We start from the raw sequence: 6,784 nt of genomic DNA on the forward strand, positions 1-6,784 counted from the left end.
ACACGTAAATGACTAAATGGTTGGTTGAAGTTCAGGTACCTGTTAATTTAACCAACTAAACACATATGCAGGTAGGTTTGGGTAACTGCCCTTTTGAAAATTGAAAAAGATACTGAACCTATTTTCCAATTAGGTTGTGGTAACTTAATTATTTGAAAATTGCAGGTTGCTTATTCTGTTTTTGATTTGGAATAGTTTGATTTTCTCAATTATCCACTTTTTTAGTTTTTTTTTTTTAACTCTCCTAGGGTAAACACTAGTTTAGTACGTCAAATATGGTTTGAGTTGGATATATTTGGGAAATTCCAATATTTTATATCATAGAGTAGAGTTTTTAATGCATCGAACTGCTTGTGTATATGTTTCTATTTGCTTCATTCAAGTTCGGAAAAGACTCGATTATATAATAAATAATCGAGTTCAAATATAATGTTAGACACATTTAAAAATCAAACTGTACATGAACTTGTTCGCAAACTGCTCGAATAGATTCATGAATACATATATAATAAATATAAAAACCTTATACATGGTTAAATATGGGCATATACACCTTGTATTTTTCTCTTAAAAAAGTAATTATACACAACATTATTATTATTATTATTATTATTATTATTATTATTTATTTTCGAAAACAAAACCAATTTAATTACATCTATGCTAAACAATGTATGAGAAATTTGTGGTTTCAAGTGAAGGTGTTGGATATTCCTTTCACGAGATTACACAATTTGAAATGTCCTTGATGTCAAATTTCATCATAAACTCAAAACCCGCAGCCAAAACCTATAACCCTTTATGCAATTGGAAATCAATAAGAGAAAAAACCACTACCTCATTCTCCCGATGATCATCATGATGGAGACGCCAAACTGCAAATGCAACATCATTGTTGGAATTTTGCTTGAAAAAGAAGAGAAGAAAAATCCCAAAAATCCTTGAACAGATATTTGATTTAGTAAAAAGGAAAGAAGTGTTAACATCTAAAATCTTGCCTCTTATACGTTATCTTGATGTCATTTTTGGAGGACTTCCTTACCAAGGCAGTGGTGGCTATAATTGCTATCGCAACATTGACTATCCATTTACAAAATGAAATCAACCAATTCTGATTCTTGTGGACTTAGTGGAATGCTTAAAACCCAAATCTGCCTTTGTGAAAATTGTGGTTGACATCTTGAGGCTTGATAGAGTTTCTACAGGAAGATACGCATTAGTGCATATGAAAAACCATGGCTAACAAAATAAACCCCATTAATACACCCAATTATCCTACTACCTCTGAAAGTTTGGGCAGACCCAATTGATTATGGGTTCACTTAAATTGTATTGCCTATAATCCAATTATCTTGGCCTGGTTATGTTTTTGACTGGATATTCTGTAGGTAGAATACTTTTTTCTTGTCCTTTACTTTTCCTTCTCTTTCTTTCTGTTTTTTTCCCCCTTTTTCTTTTCATTTCCTCCATCTTCTTCTTCCTCTGGTTGAGAAGATTGCCACTGCTCGCCAGCAGCATCGTTGACTAGCATTGACTTTTTTTGTTGTTGTTGTTGTCAAATACCATACACGGAGAAGGAATGTCAACCCTTATTTTAGTAATTAAACTAAGTAAATGAATGAAGAGAGAAGTATAAACGTAACTTGGGATGATTTTACATGAATCAACTCATTTTTGCATGCTAAAATATAAATTTCTTTTTCTCAAATTCTTGCTTGAAAGCAACCCACATGCATCCCAACAATGGTGGGTCTGCCCCCGTTACATAATAGTTTAAATAAATCATCTCATTATTTACAGTGAATGACACCCAATCTTCATCAATCTAGATCTAGCAGTGATTTTTAAAATCATATCAAGACTTACTCTTTTTTCCAAAGCCAGTTAAGACTTTTGGTATTTTACAAACCTAGATCCATAGGAAACCACAAAAGCCGGCAACTCATGTGGTTCCTGAGAAGACTTATAAACTACTCCAAATCCCCCCCAACCCTCGATGTGGGATAACAGCCCAAGCAGGTGAGCTGCTGCTAAGACCTAAAGAGACCTCACTTACTCCATTGTAGGAAAAGTTTGTGCCTTCACTGGTGCCGTACGTCACCAATTATTTCTTGAATTCTTTATTGACTAAATTATATGTTAACCTCCTTAAATTTGTTACTTCATAGTTTGACCCCCTAAACTTTTTGTTTCGGTTTATTTTGCGTTTTCCCATCCTTGCAAAGTACCCAGAGAGGCTGCAAACCATTGAATCTCATGTTTAGGACCTTCAAAAATTTTGCTTTCTTTTTTTATGTGGAGTACATTTTCAAGTGAGAGATTACCTTCATTTCTACTTCCTATGCATGATTTAGTTATGTGATATTAGCCTTTATCAGAATTAAAGCAACATTGTTGCTTATGATGAAGGCCAAACTCACGAACTTGATAAAGGTATTTTTCTCTAGGATTCAATCTTCGACCTTCCAACCATTACAAACCATGAAACTTGTAAGGAAATGGCATAAGATAAGCCTCCAGAGACTGATTATATTCATGAGATTGAGTGAATACGAGAGCATAGGTCCCATCAACTATTCAAATTATAGAAGCAACAGAACAAGTCTTATATGATATAGGCTCTATGGGTTTAATAAGAATAATTACCTTGGAATCACTTATAAAAATGATACAAATTTTATACACCTCCATTGGGTTGATTGGAGGAGATAAGAATGCTTTATGGTGGGATGAAACTGTGCCTGCTGTATTTGCCTTCTTTCGTCGCTGGTCGTAGGCTATTTTACATCCTGATGAAAATCGAGTACTCATCCTACGGAAATGTGCAAAGCTGTAAGAATTTCCAAACATTTACAGATTTCGTGGCTGTATTAAAGAAAGAAAAGCAATACCAGGTTAGAGTTTTCTAGCTAGGAAGGCGCAGGACACCAACCATGCTTTTGATTCTTTTATTTTATTTAATTATATGATTGATTTTCTACATCAACAGAAATTTCCAGGCTTACTTGCTCATTTCTTTTTCCCATTGGCTCAAAAAATGGGAAAAAGAATTCATTTTAAAATTGATACGAGATAAGAAATTGTAGGAAAAAGAAAATATAAATGTATCTCACAATAGCGATATGCAGCAGCAGCAGCACTTCGTTGACATCTTAAGGCAGAAGCAGCAGCAGCAAGTTCATCACAATTCACATTTTGCTTGGAATTGGCAAGCTCTTGCTCAACTTAGCCTCTTTCAATGCTATATTGGTTGTGCTATAACCACCATCAACCACCAGAATTAATCCGCTTATGTACTTGGATTCGTCACTTCCAAGGTATAATGCAGCTTCCGCCACATCTTCTGTTCCCACAGTTTCCTTCTTGAGATTTGCTATTGCAGAAACAAATCCCTCTATTTCACTCCCCTTGACCATGGGTAATGCTCTCTTTAGCATTGGAGTGGGAACTCCAAAGGGAGAAACACAGTTTACTCGGATCCCATATTGTCCCAATTCCACACACAAATTCTTGGCAAACCCCAAAACGGCATTCTTGGACGCAACATAAGAATAAGGGACATCACCAAAAGTCATTGAACAAACACTGGAAGTTATAATAATGGATCCCTTCTCAGCAGGAACCATAACTCTCGCAGCATGCTTAGCGCACAAGAACGCGCCAAAAACATTAACATCGAAAACCCTTCTAAAGTTCTCGTGATCTGTCGATTCTGTACTGTCTTGATCAGGCAAAAGGATCGTTCTGTCTGATCCATTTCCAGGAATTCCAGCGTTACTGAACATTATGTCAAGCTTGCCATACATGGAGATTGCAGTGTCTACTGCTCTTCTTACGTGTGATTCATTCGTTACATCGCAGTGGAGTGGACGTAGGAAATGGCTCCTTCGGGATTAAGCTCCTCACAAATGGCACGACCGAGATCATCTTGGATATCAGCAAGGACGACTTTAGCGCCATGCTTGACAAACAGCCTTGCAGTGCACTCTCCAATCCCACTGGCGCCACCAGTAATCACTGCCACTTTATCTTCAAGCCTGTGAGATAAGATCAAGCAGTTAGATTTCCATTTTTGTGCTTCAATTAAGTAAAGTTGAAGGACAAGAATTGAGGGTGGAAATTGACGGTGAGCAAAGGATAACTTACCTTCGGACTATGGCAGCAGAAGGAGGTGAATTGCTAGGAAGCATCGTCACTTTTTCAACTTGCAAAGTCTGCTATCGAAATAATGGATTTTATAGAAATTCTTGCCGACATCATACAATAACAGGCCTTTTTCCTTAGTATAGAAAATCGGGATGTCATATTTGATATTCCAAAGATTTGTAAGTCAAAGTTCACTAATTAGTGGGGACTGGAGATTGCATCATTTATGTAGAAAAGCCAATATCTATATAATAGAACTGTCTGTCTAATAGGTGCTTACAGAATACTTGTTAAAATATATTTTAAATGTCATATTTTTAAAATATAAAATTAATTAAAAAAATAAATAAATAAAAAAGAAGATAGATAAGATTAAATATGAAAAATATATAAATATAAAAAAAGACAATAATTATTAATATATATATATAATAATTTAAATGAATACTTAACGAGTGCTTTAAGTGCTTCCATTAGAAAAACTAGGGATGGCAATAGGGCGGGGTGGGGCGAGAAATGGATAACCTTCTACAATTCATAATCTTCAGCTTAGCCGTAAATGAAGAACTAAGATGTGAAAAATAAAAAAAAAAGAAAATATCACCTATGAAAATAATGAGGGGAATTAACTGAACCAACAAAGGACGAGCAAACTGAAGAGGCACAGAGCATTGCAGTTTTGGGTAGACAATACAAATTCTCATTTTGCAAACACATCAAGAACTTACCTCTGAGATTACCAATAAAGCAATCATAGAAAACTCTCTAATAGCCCAAAAGTTTTAAGACTTTAGTCCATCAATCAGCTTAAGAGAACCCCTGCATACAGAAAACACTACTCTTATCAAGATGCTCCAAAACGTCTGCTAACACATTCATAGGCCATAATTCCTAAAAAGGAAAATGGAGGTACAATAATACCGTATCTTTCATGTTTTACGATACATGTGAAACAAGATATAGATTTTTAATCTGAATAAAGCCTTAACTGATACCTCCTTTTCATTCACGCATTTTCACAAACAGATTACAAGCACACACAAAAAGTTTCATCCTCTTTCAACTACGAGATTGAAGTGGACCATAAAATTTCCAACGCAACCAAAATTTCAGTCATCTAAGAACGTAAATGCAAGCAAATTAGCAGGAGAGGGGAAAAAAAAAAGAGAGAGCATGGATTTCATTTAGTACCAGTTGAATTTTGAAAGGAGGGGAAAAATGAATTTAGAGATTTCGAGTGATTGAGACTGATTACTGATTAGAATTGAGGGGAATGGGACTATGGGAGGCGACGGCTGTGGCTGGCTGGCGGCGATTCTGCGAAGGAGGAAATGGGAATGGCCGAACGGGGGATAATTAGATTTAGGGGTTTTGTACTTTTGTGTATTTAATATTTATATATATATATATATTTTTTTTTTTTTTTTGTGAGGGGGACGGGGCGGGGATATGTTGTCTCATGCGGGGTAAATATTTTGCCCTCACCCCGCTCCATCCCTGCTCCATTTGTACCCGCGCGGGCAAGTGCCCGCGTTGCCATCCCTAAGAAAAACCCATAATATAGTACTACGGGATAAACTGATCAAAGATATAGGCAGAATCAGAAGCGCATCTCGAAAGTATTTTAATTTGTCGCACATATACCTATTTGTCCTTTTCCCATTATTTTGAGGAAAATGTCAGATCAGTCAATTAAACTACAAATCCAGCCCCATGTTTTGTGCGGTCAACACTGCTATTTGGGTATGGATCTTTATTTTCCTACTTCATTCTACATTTTTTTTTTTTGTCAACACAGGGGTGTCCGGGTCAAGACCCGAAGGCTGCCCGACTAATCCCCTGCGCCTGGAGTACAGCACCACCCCAATCGCACCCAGGCGTTAAGTGAGTGTCGACCCCACGACCTGCGAGTGCCGGAAGCAGCCACAGACCGCGTGATCTAGTCCCGAGGGGTCCTACTACATTCTACATGAGATTGGAAATTGAAGTTGCAACACTGCAAAGTTTACGAGTATACATTACAAGATGACTTTGTTTTCTCAGTTATGCACATTATCCACATTGGAGAAGTGAATACAATTTGGTAACCTATTTTTGTTCTAGCTAGGATTAAATACACAAGCCCTATAACATTTGTCGTGTGATTTGCATTTTCACTCTTGACGTTATTTATACTTCACTTTGCCACCTCTATTAAGTAAAATAAGCTTTGACTGTTAAAACATATCAGAAGTTCTAAGTTTGCCTGTAGTTTCATTTCTTTCCATTCTTCTTATGGGCGAGCTCTCTTCTGATCACGCATTTTTAGTGCTGCAATTTTTACCTTTAAGAACTGAGTTGCCAAATTATTTTACTTCTATTTAAAATAAAAAATCACATCAGAAACTTCACGAAATTTGACACCTTGTTGCTATTCACTGTATTACTCATAAAATTATTGTTATCAGCCAAAGAAGGTGGGGCACAAATGTCGCAAAATATCTTTTTTTTTTCTTCTTTCGACACTCGGTATTTGTCTATCGTACATCTACTCCTACGCCTAATCTATCCTATTTTAGGGGGATTCAACTAGACCTATGGAGAGACCGACGGGGACTGAATCACCATCGAACCAAACGTGTGCACTACACACCCATCT

The 6,784-nt window shown here is 36.5% G+C and overlaps 1 pseudogene; it reads right to left on the reverse strand.

Annotated features, from left to right (window-relative positions):
* Positions 1-2,749: 2,749 nt before the first annotated feature.
* On the reverse strand, positions 2,750-5,681 carry LOC113719469 (short chain aldehyde dehydrogenase 1-like; annotated as a pseudogene).
* Positions 5,682-6,784: the final 1,103 nt, after the last annotated feature.

This window comes from Coffea arabica, chromosome 11e (genome assembly GCF_036785885.1).
Source record: "Coffea arabica cultivar ET-39 chromosome 11e, Coffea Arabica ET-39 HiFi, whole genome shotgun sequence".
NCBI classification, from domain to species: Eukaryota; Viridiplantae; Streptophyta; class Magnoliopsida; order Gentianales; family Rubiaceae; genus Coffea; species Coffea arabica.